At 43.5% G+C, this 17,877-nt stretch overlaps 1 protein-coding gene across 1 annotated transcript in view; it reads right to left on the bottom strand.

Annotated features, from left to right (window-relative positions):
- The window catches only part of LOC135196168 (NBAS subunit of NRZ tethering complex-like), a 668,624-nt gene that overhangs the window by 636,935 nt on the left and 13,812 nt on the right, over positions 1-17,877 (bottom strand). The window lies entirely within an intron of this gene.

Genomic DNA, 17,877 nt, shown 5'->3' with positions numbered 1-17,877 from the left:
TCCACGAAGAATTCAAGGTTCGCCTCGAAACCTCCTGCCAAGCTTGATCGATGAGTCGGATGCCTATGACGATGTCTAAGTGCTCCTTCCAAAATTGACGCAAGGTGAGGTTTGTGGTATCGGTGATGTCGAAACATCTCTTGAAAAGATGTTTTGTATACAGTTTCTTGAAGTTCGATATCACTTGCTGGTCCATGGGCTGGAGGAGAGGGATGGTGTTAGGCAGAAGGTAAAGAACCTTGATGAAAGAATACTCTGCTAGGATATCTTCCTTGAGGCCAGGTGGGTGAACAGGGGCATTGTCCAACAACAGCAGACATTTCAGAGGGAGGTGCTTCTCTTCCAAGAATTTCTTCACTGTCGGGCCGAAACACAGATTTACCCACTCGGCAAACAAAAGTCTCGTTACCCAGGCTTTCGCATTAGCCCTCCACATCACTGGAAGCTTCTCCTTTAGCACTTGTGGGCCTTGAAGGCTCGAGGAGTCTCCGAATGATAGACAAGTAGGGGCTTCACCTTACAGTCCCCACTGGCGTTGGAACAAAGTGGAAGCGTAAGCCTGTCTTTAATAGGCATATGCCCGGGTAGCTTCTTCTCTTCCTCCGTGATGTATGTCCGACTAGGCATTTTTTTCCAAAAAAGGCCAGTCTCATCACTGTTGAAGACTTGCTGAGAACTGTAGCCTTCATTGATCATCATCCCGTCGAACGTCTTGATAAAGGCTTCGGCCGCTTTCGTGTCCGAGCTGGCTGCCTCCCCATGCCGCACCACCGAATGGATGCCTGTCCGTTTCCGGAATTTTTCAAACCACCCATGAGAAGCCTTGAACACTGGGGTTTGCGTCGATGTCCCTTCTCCTCCGTCGTCTTAGGCCTGGGCAATCAAATTGCCGAAAATAGCGCTGGCCTTGTGGGCGATTGCCGTCTCGGTTATCGTATCGCCAGCGATTTCTTTGTCTTTTATCCATACAAGATGTAGCCTCTCCATCTCATCGTGCACGTGGCTCCTCTCGTTGGACAAAATAGTCACGCCCTTGGAAGGTGTAGCTGCTTTGATGGCTTTCTTCTGCTTAAGGATGGTGCCTTTCGTCAACGGATTTCGGCCGTATTCCTTAGCGATCACACTTCTTGATAATCTACATTTTTGTCTCCATAGAAAGCATACTTCTTGATAATCTCCATTGTCTCCATAGAAAGCATCCTCTTCTTTCCGTGAAACTTGGCAGCAACTGTCTTGCGACCCATGACTATACTGTACGTAATTAAGTTATGTAGTATACTAATTACGTTCTCACACAACACGATAAAGTAGTACAACGAAATCACTAACACGAATTTACTTTAACAAACGAAATCGTGTATGTGAAAGAACGAATTCCGCGTACGTACGATAATGCTGGTGCGAAGCAGTGGCCGAAGAAGAATGCCTTTACGTAGAGCACGGTGGGAGGGATGCTGACCAATAGGAGAGCAGAATCTTATGGCAGTGACTAGCATCAGGAACCAATGGGAGAGCGGGAGGATGGTGGCGAGTCTACTCAGTTGGCGGCGCTCGAGTTTTAAAATTGTTCTCGGCGGTCCGGGTGAATCTCGGGACTATACAGCAACAACCTTTCGTAACCTAAATTATTTTCGTATGTAGAGCCAAAACAAATTTTCGTATTTGCTTTCGTAACTTGAATTTTTCGTAAGTTTGGACTTTCGTATGTTGAGGTACCACTGTATATATGTAAGTGTTTACATAATAAAAATATGGAATGTTAGTCCATATATATAAAAGATTGCTTGCAGGAATGTGATCAGACTAGAGACGCTAAAGATGGACGTATACAATAAAAGTAGGCTAAGATAACATGCCGTCACTGTAGTCATTCAATTGTTTATAAACATTAGTCCAAGCTCCCTGCTTGAGACAACTACCCCGACCTATAATTCAAACGGCCTACGTGATCTGTAGCGTGTCTCATTTTGATTGTGTGTTCGTATGAAACTATGTCATTTGTATGTATGTTCATATGTTCGAACTACTGTCTGTTCCTTCATAACTTGTAACAGAGATGGTAGACAAGCAGAACAGAGTTAGCTATCGTCATTAGAAGACCTGTACCTCTTTACCTAAGCTTTATCATGTAGAGGAATAGGATTTTGACACTGTATTTGATCATGACCTCTAAAGGCGCTCTACTAGCCTGTTTAAGTAGCACGGAAAAAGCTGCTATTCAGAAAATAGAGAAGAATCTCTACAAATGTAACCACTGCTGAAGTAGCCATTACTTTTAATAAAGTATGCTTGAGAGAGGGTCTGCCTCATAAATTTTTAATTACATGCATTATAAGTGTTTTTAGAGGGGGTTTTGGTATTCACAGGTGGTTGAGGTACATATCCCCCGCAGATACCATGGAAGGACTTTACCTTCTGTTACTTCTTTTGAATGAACACCATATTCTTTGAGCTTGTATTTTCAAGTCCTTGGCCCCCCTGTCAGCTTGTCCATCCATAGAATAGGGGTTCATCATTTTACATTCCAATATATCTGCAAGCTCTCTAAGACTTCTCTTTTCTGTTTTGCTATAATTTCTTTCCTGTCTAATTTTTAGAATTTACCTTCTGTTCATCATTTATATTTTGCTCAACTTTCATTTGTTTATGATCTTCTATGTCCAAGATCTTCTCTTCATCAACAATCACGATTTTTTTTACAAATACATATTATTTTGTATAACTAGGACTACTATTATACAGTCTTCTGATTTCCTTTCTCCCGTCTACATATTTTGTTAAATTTATCATCAGTATTTAGTATGGTTAATCCATATATGTTAGCGATTTCAAGAATGTCCCATTTTAGTTTTTTTCCAGCTTTCTGATATGTTTGTGTTCTTCATTATATAGTGTGTCTCATGAAATTCTGTTGCGCAGACATTCATTTAAAAACTGATGAGATTTCTGCCAAATCAGTATGTTTTATAAAACACAAGTTTTTCCTACAAGCCCATTCATACTGCACTGTAGTGAGTACCCTTCTCCCATCCCCTTGAATCATGTTGTCTCACACACTGTTATATGAATAGTGTGGAAGGGGACTCAGATATACCTGAGCATCTAGATGGAAAAGTTAAACTGACTGGTGAAAGTTATACATTGGGACATTTGTGGTGTGAAAACAGACATGTACGTACACAGTTATTGGATTGTTATGAAAAGTAAACTTACTTTGTGTTATAAAACCTATTTAATTTAGAAAAAAAAAACAGGTTTGACTTAGGAAAACCTATTGTTCCGATACGTAATACAAACCTCGGCGGTCCTTTAACAATAGGAAGGTAACTAGCGGCAGCTGGGACGGTCGTAAGCTTCGACAAGGGGAGAACGGTAGTTAAACTGCTTGTCCGATCGTGCGCGCGCCCCGCGCCGCCCGAGAAGGTGAAGAATCACTTTTGCTTTCGGTGGCCGCGGGTGTGAAGGACGTGTTTCGTCATCGCTCTCTGCCCGCTTCATCGTCGTATGCTTTGTTTATATTGGGTTTTCTACTAATGGTTTGTTTGACTTGAAAATGAAACTGTAAGTACACTGTTTTTCTTTTCATTTTCATTACTTAATTATGAATCAACATGGAGCTATCGCCGTAGAGACGGCGATTTCCGCTCTTTTCATGAATTACCCTTGAATTGTGTCTCGGTGCCGAGGGCGGGCGCACTCGCGCCGAGTCATGTATTTTGGGCGAAAGTGTGTAATTGAAAGATGTAAGTACTCTTTTTCATTATATTTTTGCCCTGTGCGTTCGTTGCCGAGAGCTTGATTGCGCTCGGCAAGAGCCTCTTATTTTGTATGAATAGAATGCAATGAAAGTGGATTCGCAATGCAGTTTTCTTTTCATTTTCATTTTATAATTGCATCCAATTTAATTTTGGATCAATTTCCGCTCTTACCCGGGTAATTAATCCTTACGATTTATTGCTGTGAAAGTGAAAATAGCAAGTGCAGTATTGTTCATTTTCATATATATATTTATGTTAGCATCATATTATTATGGATCAAGTTTCCGCTCTTACCGGGAATTGATTTTTCCCCCTTTAAGTTCTATGAAGTGAATCGCAAGTGCAGTATTCTGTTTCATTTTCATATTACTTTTCACTGCTGTGCGGGGGTAGGGGAAGCGAAAGGTCTGCCAGGAAGTCGTCGGAAAGCTCTCCCGCGACTCCCTTGGTATCCGATTCTTCGTCTTCTTTCCTGCCCCCCCCGCTCAGCTTCCTCGTATTTTGTTTTTGGGTCTTTCCTTCCGTTCGGGGTGGGGCATGTCTCCCCCCCCGTGCGTGAGGGAACCCCTCTTACTAATCTGTCTGTGCTACGCAGGTGCTACATCCGTGGGAGACGACCTTGGACAGGTATGGGCCACTGCGGCTGCAGGGCGTGCTAGCATCCACGATCTGCTGCAGCGTCTAGCGAGGTCTGGGGCGTGACCTTGGAGTGGTCTCCACTACAACCTTCACGGCCGCTTATGTGGCTTCCCCCGCTGGTCTCCAGCACTCCCCATGCTGTGTCGGTGACGCCGTCTGCCGCTTCTAGGGCCGGTCGCCGCCGTACCGAGGAGGGGTATGCCGCCGCCGCCTGTGTTTTCTTCTTCGTGTTGCCTGCCCCAGACTTCCGCTGTTCCAGCAGCTCGCCCCTGGACCGGCCGCCAGTACCACGCTGGCTGCCGATGATTCTATGAGGCGATGGCTGGGCCTGCCGTACATGTCGCTGATGTGGTTCCCGCTACTGGCTTGGCTGTCCCCTTCTCTGTGTTTACCGCTGCCGCTGTTCCTGCCGCTCCTGAGCTGGTTGCTGTTCCTGTCGCTCCTGGTTCCTGCGCCTGTCCATGCTGGTCCTGCCCATGGTGTGTCTTCCCCAGTCCCCAGGTCCTTCCGGACAGGTGCAGTCGGGCCGTGTTGCTTCGGCAATAGGCCCGACTCCTGGCCTGGATGAGGACCTGACGACTGTCCTGCGTGAGCTGACGAAGAAGAGGAAGGTGTCATCTTCGTCTTCGTCTGTTGCTGCCTCTTCCCCTTCGACTTCTAAGGCCCATAAGCCGAAGAAGAAGAAGGCTGCCTCCCCCCCCTAAGAAGTCTCCTTCGGAACTTCTAAGGGCCCATCCCACCTCGGTGGGACGGGGGGTCCTTCTGCTGGTCCTCCTGCTCCTTCGGGAGCGGGGCCCGTCTCCCCTTCCGTAAGGAAGAGATAGACGGGGACCAGAGGAGTATCGGTTAGCTCTGGTACTTCCTCGCCTGGTGCTAGCGGCGATGCCGCTACGCCAGGTTCCGGCTCGGTCTCTCGTTCGCGGGAGATCCCGAGTGTACGCTCTCCCTCGGAGACCGTGCAGCCAAAGTTTTCGGCGCCAGAGTTCGCTCGGCGCCAAGACCACGGCACGGAGCAGAAGGCTGGCGAGAACCGCTCAGGTGACTCTCGCCAGGCCAGCGGCCGCTCTCGCAGCGACCAGCTGGTAACCGGGTTTTGTTATATTCCCCCTAAGAAGACTCCTTCGGGAACTTCGAAGGGCTCGTCACACTCCGTGTGACGGGGGGTTCTTCTGCTGGTCCTCCTGTTCCTTCGGGAACGGGGCCCGTCTCCCCTTTTCTGAGAAGAAGAAGAAGACGGGGACCAAGGGTGTGGCTGGCTACCGCTGGTACACCCTCGCCTGGTCTTGGCAGCTCTGCTGCTAAGCCAGTACCGGCTCGGTTTCTCGTCCGCGAGAAGTTCCGAGTGTACGATCTCCTTCGGGTGACCGTGCAGCCAAAGTTAAGACGCCTGAGTTCGCTCAGCGTCATGACCGAGGCACGGAGCAGAAGACTGTCGAGAGCCGCTCAGGTGACTCTCGCCAGGCCAGCGGCCGCTCTCGCAGCGACCAGCCGGTACCCCGGGGGGTGGACGTGACTGTCTCTGACCGGCCACGGGTTGAGGCTGGGAAGAGGTCCCCCCAGGTCCCCCCCCTCGACCGATGGTACCAGCCTCGGCTGGTACCAGCGGTTTGACGTGCCCGCGAGGACGCTCATCGGGCTCACGGCGAAAGCGAGCTCTGCAGGTCACCTGACCGCCGCTCCCACAGGGACCGGGTGGATACGGTGACCAGCAGCAGCTCGTCTGACGCACGGGACCGGGGTCGACGTGCTCAGTCGAGCCGCTCGCCACAGGTGAGCGGCACGGCCAGGCCTGCAGATCGATCCCCACCGCGGGTTGGTGATCGGCTGCAGCCCCCCACGTACGCTGGTCCTGCCAGCGAGCGGGGGGGGAGCGTCAGGTCTGTCTCTCCACTACCTTCAACTTCCTCGGGCTACACCGGGAAGAGCGAGGTAGCTAGGAGTGATCGTGAGAGGTGCGCCGCTCACGATCCCGTCACGACGCCGCAGTGCCACGTATGGTCTTAGGACCAACCACCGGACGTACGCGCAAGTGATTGGAGGCGACCGTCAGGAGGGGGTAGCGTCAGTTCTGTCTCTCCGATACTTCAACTTCCTCGGCATACGCCAGGAAGAGTGAGGTATATAGGAGTGATCGTGAGAGATGCGCCGCTCACGATCCCGTCACGACGCCGCACGTGCCAGGTTGGTCTTAGGACCAACCAGGACGTACGCGCAAGTGATTGGAGGCAACCGTCAGAGATCTGTTGCTGGTCCTTCTTCTGAAGGAGGAGGGTCCTGGGAGCTGCTCTTGTTGGAGGGACTGGACGGTCCTACTCCTCAAGACGCTGTAACTTCCGAGATTCAGAGTAACTTTACCCAGGTTATTGCACTGATTCGTCAGCACAGCGACCTGGGGGAAGGATCGCCGCTCCCACCAGCAGAGCCCATGTCTCTGCTCGAGTCGTTTTGGGGCCCAAGAGGGAACCCAAACCGACGGTGGGTTTGCCGCGATCGGAGCTTGCCGATTCTGTCTTGAACCAGACAGAGTCTCTCGTCTCCGGACAAGAAGGCTCTCTCAGTTCTGGCCGGTCGATCAAGCTACTTCCACCTCCTCTACTGCGACAGCGGCGTTTCTACGTGTCTTCGGACACCGTATTTAAATACTCCTTCGGTCCTCCTGAGAGGTTTCGACCTCGACGAGGACTGGAATGAGTCGGAGGACGGTATCGGCTCTCTCCTGTCAGGTGTCGATCAGCCCCACCCAGACGACGTTCACAGTGGCGGCAGACCCTTACCTACAGTGAGAGTTCGTAACCCTCCTCGGGAAAACGTTTTCTCCTGACGATACGTTTTCCCAGACTCTGAGAGACCATCGCCGCAAGGCGATGGCTGCTCCTACTCTCTCCAACTGCTAGTTCCACTGGGAAGGCGAGCGAGTATCCAATTCCTCCCCCATTCCCTCTCTCCTTACGGCTACGAGGGAAAGGGGAAGGATCCTACAGAGATTTCTCTGTAGGATCCCACGTTGGGGACTGCGCTACCAGGGGGGACCTTCGGGTCCTACCTGACGTAAGCCCCGGTCGTTGAGGAGGGATCCTGCCCCATTCTCGTTTTCTACGGGAATCGAGAGGACCACCAGCCGATATCGTTTGATGAATTCGGTGGGGGTTTCGCAGACTGCTTAGAATTCTACGGAATTTCTAGCGCATTCAGAGTGTTAGAGTTTCTTACGATCTCCAAACACTTAGGCGAGACCACGGTCCAAAGTGAGCGAGACGAGTATCCCCGATATGTTACACGATAATCGGGAACCTCGCCTATGCTCGAATTCCTGGAATTTCTAGCATTAGGAAGAAGACTGCTGCTGAAAGAAGACTATCTCACAGTAGGCGACCAACCTGAATAGAGAAGAACGGACGGGAATATCCAGTTTGGCTTGAACTATCGTCTTAGTATTCTGTTCACCATTGAAGCTTTCCTTCGAGGAAGACTTCTTCACTCTCTTTGATAGAGACCGAAGGTGGTCGATCTCCAATCCTTATTTTGTTTTCTTGAAGGAAAGAATTTAGGATGGAGATCGTTGTTCAGAATCCTACAAATATACTACGTATATTAACCGCGCGACATGATTCTGCTAAGCAGTTGAATGGTCCGAGGGGTAGGCGCATATCCTGGTTATTCTACGGATTGCGACTTAAACGAAAAATAATCTAATTGAACTGCAACTCGGGTTTGCCTGCAACCTCCCAGGAGTTTCCAGTTTCAATTTTATATACTTATGGTGTTTGTCACAACAACACCATTTAAGCTTTTATATTTACCGAAATTCGTTTCGCATAAATATAATTGCTCGAGCATATCTTTTTTATGCTCGGTGGTTCTAGCCGAACGCATTCCTTCGTGGAAAGGATTACTTGGCAACTCAGGATGACGAGTCAGCGACAGCTCTGCGTATTGAATTGCCCGAGGCATTTCAGTACCAGCTGCCGCTTTGAGATGGACGGTTGGTTATGTCTTTCTCACCTGCTTTGATTGAATACCAACCGTATCTCTGCCCAACAATCACGGACTTAAGTCTCTGATTAACGGGGATTCTCGCATACATGAATGACCCATCTACTGCTGTGACGCTAGTATTCATCGTCTTCGGTATTGCAGAATTTTAAACAGAGATATCTATTCGACTCTCATCTTTCTGTTTACCGCACGGTAACAGAATTCTGTAATAGTCTCTTGCTGCATCGTATCTCGATAATGCGAATGATTTTTGCGGAATCTGAGTTTGTCCTCAAAATATCTTGTATTCGGAGGTGTGCAATTGTTCATTGTTCACCCCGGATTAGCAGATGTATTGAAAGACATCGCCTACTCCCACACCTGCCAGCTCTACTTCCAAACGTTCAGCCCATGAGAAGCAGTTCTTCAGGCGGCTCTCCCTGTGTTTCATTACTGAAGAACGCCCCGCTTTCATTGCACAACGGACAGCATGAAATGGCGGTTAGCGTTTTCAGTCATTTGTAAGCACAGGTTTAGAATCTTGAGATTCCTCTCTCGATTCAGCTGGAAGACGAGGTTGCATTCATTGCCTACCTTCGTCTTCAACGTCGCATAGTGTTGTTTCTCCTTAAGCTGAGATTCAACGTCTATGAGATTTTCTTGCCATCAGGGACCTCGGTCTTTTGAAGGCAATTGACTTTCGCCTTTTGAGCTTATGCATTAAGAGAATCATCGCCGCGCCGTCCGGCATCGGTGACTAACAAATATTTTATTTGTTTGGTCTCTCAGCATAACTCTTTAAAGGGCGAAGGTCACGTGACTTACCCGATGCTTGGACAACTTGCCTCTACTGATTCCGAACCAGTCAGTCGGCAGCTGTCAGAGCGCCCGAGTCAGTTACGAACTATGCTGTGGACTTAGTTCGGTTGTTCCAGAGCAATCATTACTTCGTCTTAATAGCTTGTCAGTATGAGTACTGTACATAACCAAAGTCGAGAAGAGGGATAGGTCATACGACTATTCCCTTCTTTTTCGTCTTAGGTAACTGCATGAATTCTCTTGAGAAGTCAAGCACAAAGGGATGGGGATTTGTGACGCTCGATTTCATACCGACCTTCATAGCGAGACTCAGAACCCTTCGGTAACTGACGATTGGTTCGAGTCCTTCACAATACCCTCCCTAATGGACTTCACCGCCTCCGATACGAAGGCTATGCTGCTTTGTCCTGTGAAGGCGCGACGGAGCTGTCTGAAGAAACTCGACACCCAGGATGAGTGTGGACGCCTCTTCATCATTCTCTCGCGTTCCGCAAGAACTTCTCCGTGGCGCAGGTAATGAAGGCAGGCGCCTGGTCCAACCGGACCGCATGCACCTCCTTCTACCTTCAGGATATTGCCCACAGTTCCTTGGATCTTTTTCCTTGGGAACCGTGGTGGTTGCTCAACACGTTGTGTAGTTAACCCAGACCCTCGCAGGCTGAACAGCATCGAGTCCTGGTGTGACCGTAAGAATGGATGAGGAATGAGAGTGTGACTGGCTCCTCTTCCCATCTTTTTCTTTCCTCTACCTCTGGGTAGAGGGACACGGTCGTCACCCTGCTGGGTAAGGCGAGATGCAGGTGAGCTACTCAATAGAGCACCATCCTATCCCTTTTCAGTAGGGATAGGAGTAAATATCCACCACTTCCTCCAACAAGGGGGAGGAAGTGGATGCCAATTTGAGACAACCCATCATTTTATGATTGTCTCTTGCAAACAGGAACAAGTTCTTGCTTGCTGGTACGAAGAGATACGCTTGCCTCTCTCTTAGTACTTGGCCCAGAGGTCTGACCATTGATCCTGCGGTGCACACCCCGATCAATCGGACAGAGGTTTGGATCCCTCCCTTGCTCTTACGACCAGGGAGGCACTCCAGGGTTGGACGAACACCAGTCTGTTCACCAAAAAGACTCAGATTCCTCCCACCAAGAAGTGAGTCTTCCTATTGTTAAAGGACCGAGGGTTTGTATTACGTATCGGAACAAATGACAATTTGTCGAAAATTGCATTTTTCCTAACTATACAAACCTGAGGTCCTTACATATCGTCCCACCTCATGCCACCCCTCACTCTGCAACTTTTTGCATGGGCCTAAAGCAAAAGTGATTCTTCACCTCTCGGGCGCGCGGGCGCGCGCACGATCGGACAAGCAGTTAACTACCGTTCTCCCCTTGTTCGAAGCTTACGACCGTCCCAGCTGCCGCTAGTTACCTTCCTATTGTTAAAGGACCTCAGGTTTGTATAGTTAGGAAAAATGCAATTTTCGACAAATTGTCATTTTTCGTAGTCGCTGTCGAGTCCTCAAAGAATTTACCCTCCATGGTATGTGCCAGCACCCCATGATGATTAGACTAATATAAAAGAAATATCTTTTAGCCTGGTCTTGTAGCCGGGTATTATGCCATAATGATAAACACTATGACAAGTGATAGAGTATAATGGACTCAAAGACAAGAAGGCATTTTATCTTGTCTTCAGCGAAGCTATACCCATTTTCCTACGTCAAAATCTGTAGAAGTGACTGTTGCGCATGTTCATCGGCCATCTTGTTTTATGATTGGGCCGGTTAAAAGACCAAGATCCATTTACTCCTCTGGTCAACACAGACATAGGCCTATTCAGCCAGTGCTCCTCCGTATTGAGAAATTATTTTTTCTTCAAGATTATTCACCAGGAATCATGGAATCCCAGAAAATTGAAAGTTAAGTGCTTATTTTTAAGAATTAATGGAGACATTTAGGGTATAAACTGTAAAACAAAATTTTTTGTGAATATGGAAACTCTTTTTGTTTGGCCGTCCCTTGTTTGAAGGGCACTTGGTCGGTGTGATACACGATCCAAGCTAGCCTTCTTTATGAAAGCATGAATTGTTTTGAACAAATTTTGTCATTCTTTTTGGAATTTTTTTTTTTTACTAAAGAACTACGCCTTGATACATTATTAATTTAATTAATCTTTTCAGATAACAATGTCTACAATTTCCTAGGCATTAGCCTACATGAGCTATTAGGGTAGTCAGTTCAGGACAAATAATTTTAAACTAGGATAGCCATTATCAGTAACCTGTAACCTAAGATTATATATCTTAAAGGCGATTCAAATAATCCTAAGTAGTGACCTAATATTCAGTGGTAAGTGCCTAGAAGTAGATAAACAGCTACACCATTTTAATTTATTTGACATAAATATTTAGCATGACCAAAATAAACCAAGCTAGGTAATTCTTAGGGTTAGGTAGTAAACCCTTACTAACAATTGGTTTGAATTGTTAGCCTAGAATACGTATCCTAAGGCTAGACTATAATTGGCGACAGGTGCCAAGTGGATAGTAGTCTAAACTTGGGGCTACATTTTAAGCGGTGGTTTTTTTAAATAACATGTAATATTGAATGTTGAGTACATCATTGGTCTTCTTCAGAAATGTATCATTCGAAGAGGTCGCTGAATGTACTGGTTGGCCATCAGAGTCAGTGTTCTTTGGGTGGTCATCAGAGTTAGTATTCTTAAAACACTACTGCCATGAGCTGGAACAAGTTCAACTGCACTTTGTATTAGTAGGTGGTTTGTTTAGTCCTGATCCCATAGGCGCCACAGCAGAAAACCAGGGGTCTCTCTAACGGGTGGGTTTGTTGACTATCGCTGGGGAAGGTGCGTCAAGATTGCAACCATACCCAGCATGCTTAGGTAAATCACCAGAACTTTAAATGAAAAGTATATCTTATTTATTAGTTTCGTTATCTTTCTTTTACTGAAACTAGTGGCTTGACAAATTGGCCCCTGAATATGATTTAGTTTTAAATAAACTTTGAGATATTTGGGGAGGATGAAAATTTTGTGATCTTAAGTTTTTTGCCTCCTGTTCCAATTTCTTTGTAATGTCTTCCTTTGAGGACAAAATAGCCGCACTCTTCTATAAAAAAACCAACAGTTTTGATGTAGGAAAAACCTATTCTTGGTAGTTTTGTTTGCCGGGGGAGTCCTCAAAGACCCTCCCACTTCCCTTGTGAAAAACCATGGGGATGTGGAGTAAAAGGTTTCATCCTGCGTTGGACCAACAGAATATGAATCTTGGTCTTTTAACCGGTCCCAATCATAAAACAAGATGGCGATGCACATGCGCAATAGTTCTCTTCTACATGGTTTTTGACGTGGGAAACTGGTTATAGCTTCGCTGAAAGACAATATAAAAATGCCTTTCTTAAATACTTTGGGTCCATTATACTTTATCCACTTATCATAGTGGTTTAATCATTATGGGCATAATAACCCGCCCGCTTACAAGACCAGGCCTGAAAGATCTTTCTTTGAATATTAGTTCTGATCACCAATAGGGTCCACACACGGATGGAGGGTAAAATCCTTTGAGGACGAAACAAGTGACTACGACTATAAAAAAAAATCTGTTTTAAAAAACCTTTATAGTATTGTAAGTTTGGAGTTAGTTTGTCCATTTTTGGTTCTTCATTGTCCATGTCCCTCCCTCTGTTTTAGCTTTGGAAGTTTCTGTCAAGGGCTTAATTAAAATTTTTAAGTCCCCACGTTAAATTAAATTAATTTTTTGAGATTACTGGTTTAATCCCGCTTAAACCCCTCTTACCCGACGACTGGACGTAATTTTACGTCTACATTTTTGTCTCCCGTGGGTTCCGACTGGACGTAATTTTACGTCGAACTTACAAAAGTTTTTTTTTTAAAATTCGCGGTGTAAAAATACTTATGATGGCCTACCAGCCTAAAACCTTTTGAATCACGCGCCCTTGGGGGATGCTGGGAGTTTCACGGATCAGGGTTTTTTTGTTTTGTTTTTGGGTTAAACAATCGTTTACGCTATGGCGCGCAATGCGGAATTTCTTTCTTGCCGCACTTAAAAAAGATATCTGTGACACTCTTTGGAAAATTATTTCGTCACTTTTGACATCAATTTTTGTGCCCATTGTTAAATTTAGTCCGTTACATAAAGTATTATAATATTAGAAATGTGCGCATTTTTTATTTTGTAGTAAATACAACAACTAAAAATACTCCTAGACTTGCAGCTTTTATTCAAGTTTTTGAGGATATTTTTCTTACTAAATCACTAAAACGATAATTGCCAAAATTTCAACCTTCGGCTCAACTTTGGACTCTAACCGAAACAATGGTTCGAAAAAAGCGCAATTGTAAAGCTAATATTCACTTCCATTTGACCTTAAGTTATGCAACTAATTGGAAGTCCTCTAGCCACCAATATTTCGCTTTATGGTGAATTTTATGAAAAAAGAAAAAACTTTTCCTTATGTCTGCGCGGTAAACTCATTTCCTGAAAAAAATCATAACATGTGATTGTAAGTAATGTTTGTGCACCATTTTTAAAATTAGCATGTTATAAAATAAAGTTTTTTATATATGGCTAAATGTGCGCAATTTTCATGCACAATACAAACTAAAAAAACCCAACCATGGTTGTAGCTTTTTATCAGTTTTCGAGATTTTATTTTCATATAAATAACGATAAATTTGCCAAACAAAATTTCAAACCTTCGTGGTCAACTTTGACTCTTAAACCGAAAGAAATGGTTGAAAAATGCAATTGTAAGCTAAACCCGCTTTATTATTCTAGTAATATTTATAGCATTTTACCTTCATTTTGAAACAAATTGGAAGTCTCTATGCAAACAATAGTTTCGATTTTTATGGTGAATTTTATGAAAAAAAACATAACATTTCCTTTACGTCCGCAGGCGGTAACTGCCTTCCGAAAAAATCATACGTGCGATTGTGGTAATAGTTTGCACCATTTTAAATTGAATTCTCATTTTTGAAATATTTGCCTATAACTAACCGATAAATTAGAAAAAAAAAAAACAGCGGTTCGGTCAACCTTTGAACTCTACCGAAATGGTAAAAAAACGCAATAGTAAGCTTAAAACTCTTACACTCTAGTAATATTCAGTCATTTATCTTCGTCTTGAAACTAAATTCTAAGTCCTCTTCTAGCAAAATAATTTTATGATTTATGGTGAACTTTAAAAAAAAATCTTTTCCTTCCCTCCGCGCGCGGATTCTCCGCCACAAATCTCCGAAATAACGTTACGTCCGCATTCTCGGAATCTTTGCTCTGTTTTCATATTAAGGCATTTCATAGAGTTTTTATTGTAATGAAAATGTGCGCAACTTTGCCATGTAGAATAAACAAAAATATTTGTGAAGGTTGTAAGCTTTTCTTTTCTTAATTTCCGAAAATAATTGCTATTCAAATATATATATAGTAAAAAAATTCGACATTCAAGGTCAAACTTTAAACATCGTCAGATATGGTCGAAAACTGCAATTGTAACGCTAATGCTCGTTACCATTAATTAGTAATCTTCAATCATTTGTCTTCATTTTGAAAGAAATTGGGAAGTTCTCTAGGTAATAATTTATTTAGATTTATGGTGAATTTTTGAAAAAAAGAATTTCTTTGTTTACGTCTGCACGTTACGAATTGCAATGCATTGTTTTGTGATAAATTTTTATTTTCTCGTGTTGTTACTTTTATTGTTTTTACAAATTTGTTGTTATATACCAAAATGGATCGCAATTTAGTGTCCATTACAACGAAAAAAAAGTAACCTTGTTACCTTTAAATATCGTTTTTTTCGTCAACGAGCGCGATTTTAATAATACAATTTAATATGATAAAATTTCGTTTTTTGGCGTTATCATATATTGCATTATTTTATATATGGATAATGATAATTTTTTTCACTTTCTGATGGTTTGCATACTAAACTTCCGGCAATGACAAAAAAAGGAGCCAAAAAATGAACTCTTAATCTTGAAAACTAACGCGCGCTGTGATTTTTTTGGAAAAAAATCTTTTTTGTTCCGCTTCCGCGCTCCACTCCGAAACCCCTCCGGCACAACGGAGACAAATTTTTTTTATTTACCGCTCCCGGTGTAATATGGTTAATGGTACAGATTGATCCTTGCGGAGTAGTTAATAACATAACAGCTTTGGGGTGGTGGTACTGATTGATCCTGTCAATAAACAATTATTAAGTTGCCATCGATTTTTGGAAGAATTGGGCGGGAAAGAGTGTTGCCAATACTTTTATAAGCCCCATAAATTCAACTAATGGCAACTTTTGTTTCTCTAGCTTAACTATCGCGAGTCTGGAATTCTCCAGGGACTTCGAGTTTCTGCTTCTGAGTTGAATGGAGAATGTACTGCGTCTCTCTCTCCCATGATGATTTCTTTTTGTGTTTGTATCGAATTTGCTCATAATATGCCCAAGTGGGTAGCTGTTTTTGGGTTTTTGTTCTTGTCTTTTACAATGGTAGGTTTCAGTTTGTAAATTGTAATTTTGCAATGAAAGTGCAAAGAATGTACAAATAAAGTTACTGAATCTTCATTCTCGGGTAAAATTTATGTAGGTAAATATTTTTTCAACAAATTATGTTTTAAGATTTTTTTAAACTGATTTTATTTCTTATCTGTTTTTGATATTGGTGTGAGGCTTGTAATTTATGTTTTTTATAGAATAGAATAAAATTATTTATGAGAAAAAAACATATAATTTGGTAAAATTTTAATGATTTTTTCCTTGTAAAAGAGGCCCCACAAAAGGGGTTGTAAACATTTTCAACTTCTTGTGGAGCTAGGGAAAATTGGAAAATTTTTTAGGAATTTTTTCCTTTCCCACCTGTGCATTTTGCATATCTTTCCTCTTCCAATGGATGCGTTTTTTTTCGTGAATTTGGCCGGCCTTTAAAGTTTTTGCCGACATGCTATGGCTGTGGGGTGATATCGATATTTATTAACCCCCTGGCTCCTAAGGCTTAAGGTTTTTCTAGTGCATAGTTTTTTTTATTTTGATGTTCAGGTCCAAAATGAATTTTCTACTGTTTCTTGAAGCTATTTTGCCCTAAAATTTTTGTAACACGTTTTTTTTTATTACTTGGTTTATTTTTTTATATTTTTTCAAGTGACAACCTATACCTACTACAGTTTTTTTGTTTTAAAAAAAACTATCTCTTGAAGAATACTAAAATTAATACAATCATCAATTTATGCCAGTTTTATTTGCATTGTAATTTATTTTACTACTTTTTTGTTTCAGACACTCCTGAGGCTCTGTTTATTTTTGTTTCTGGAATCCCTGAAAATATCCGATTTACTGGGAGAACTTCTAGAGACAAGAACTGACAGCGTGCACCAGATCCATAACCCATATTTGCAAGCCTAAGTTACCTTTTGCTCCAAGCTGTGCAAAGTTGGTCATAACAGGCAGCTACCCACCGTACTTGTAATTCCTCATAAAATCATGCTGATGAAGCCATGGAAACTAGCATTGTGAAGGTATCTAATTCGTTAGTTTGTTTGCTCTGCAAGAGAATATATTGACATTTTATATGATGCAGTATTTGTCAACTGTGGAGGGATTTTGTCCCATTGGGTGTTGTTACGTTGTGTTAATGTTTAGTTTAACCGCTTTGAATTAATTGTAATGACTGCTGTACTATATTGTGTAACTGGGGAGATTCCCGCATTTATTCATTAGTTAAGGCGTTTGTATCAAGAACGTCAGGCAAACCGCAACAACAGTAATTATATTACCACCCCTCTCTCTCTCTCTCTCTCTCTCTAAGCAAATCTTCCTCTCTCTCTCTCTAGCACTGACACCCCATCCTCCCCTCTCCCATTCTAAACAAGGGGTTTTTTAAAAAAAAAATTGAAAATGAAGAGTGTTCGCATCATAACATTAACATTTATTAACAATAGAATAAATTAATTAATCAATCAAATAACTCAAGTCTTACAGACTAACTCAAAAACCCGAAAAAAACCCACGTAACCAGTAAATGTGCCCTAATAGTAATGGAAAGTTCCAACCAAAAAGTCCTACCCCCCACCTCAGGGAACTCCTCTTTGTCGGTCCCCATTGCCAAGTTTCTGCCAGAACCTGTCCTGTTTTTCAAAGACACAAAGAACACATCCCGGTAAAGTACAACACACAAGTTTAACAATCATAGGTTTAAAAGATTTGGATATTCTTAAAAATGTCAAACAGACCAAAACAAGCCGCTCTTTGGCTAAAGTATTTAACTTGGCTAAAAGTAAATCTTGTAACACTTCACCCAAGGCAACTAACACGGACTAAAATTTCGCACACTCAATAAAAAACTCCCCCGTCCCGGCTAGCGCCACGGCAGTCTTGCCTTTCTCTCGAAGACCTGTCTCAAAATCAAAATCCCCCATATGACTTTGGGTAATTCAACATTCTATTAACAGGAAATAGGTCGCACACCGCACATACGAAACGCACAGTTTCATTAGCGCCTCACAATTCTAGTTGCCATCCATTTTCACAACAGGCAGCTTTGAGAAGAGTTCAATAAACCTGTCCGTGCATTGAACTTGTCTAACTAAGCAGTTTTCTCTCGCACCTCCCATAAAGAAACTCATTGTTCCTAGCTATTCTCGGGTCGTCGCCTCTACTCT

Source organism: Macrobrachium nipponense, chromosome 17 (genome assembly GCF_015104395.2).
Source record: "Macrobrachium nipponense isolate FS-2020 chromosome 17, ASM1510439v2, whole genome shotgun sequence".
NCBI lineage: Eukaryota > Metazoa > Arthropoda > Malacostraca > Decapoda > Palaemonidae > Macrobrachium > Macrobrachium nipponense.
The sequence above is the reverse complement of the archived record's forward strand: the minus strand, read 5'-3'. Positions and strand labels throughout refer to the sequence as shown.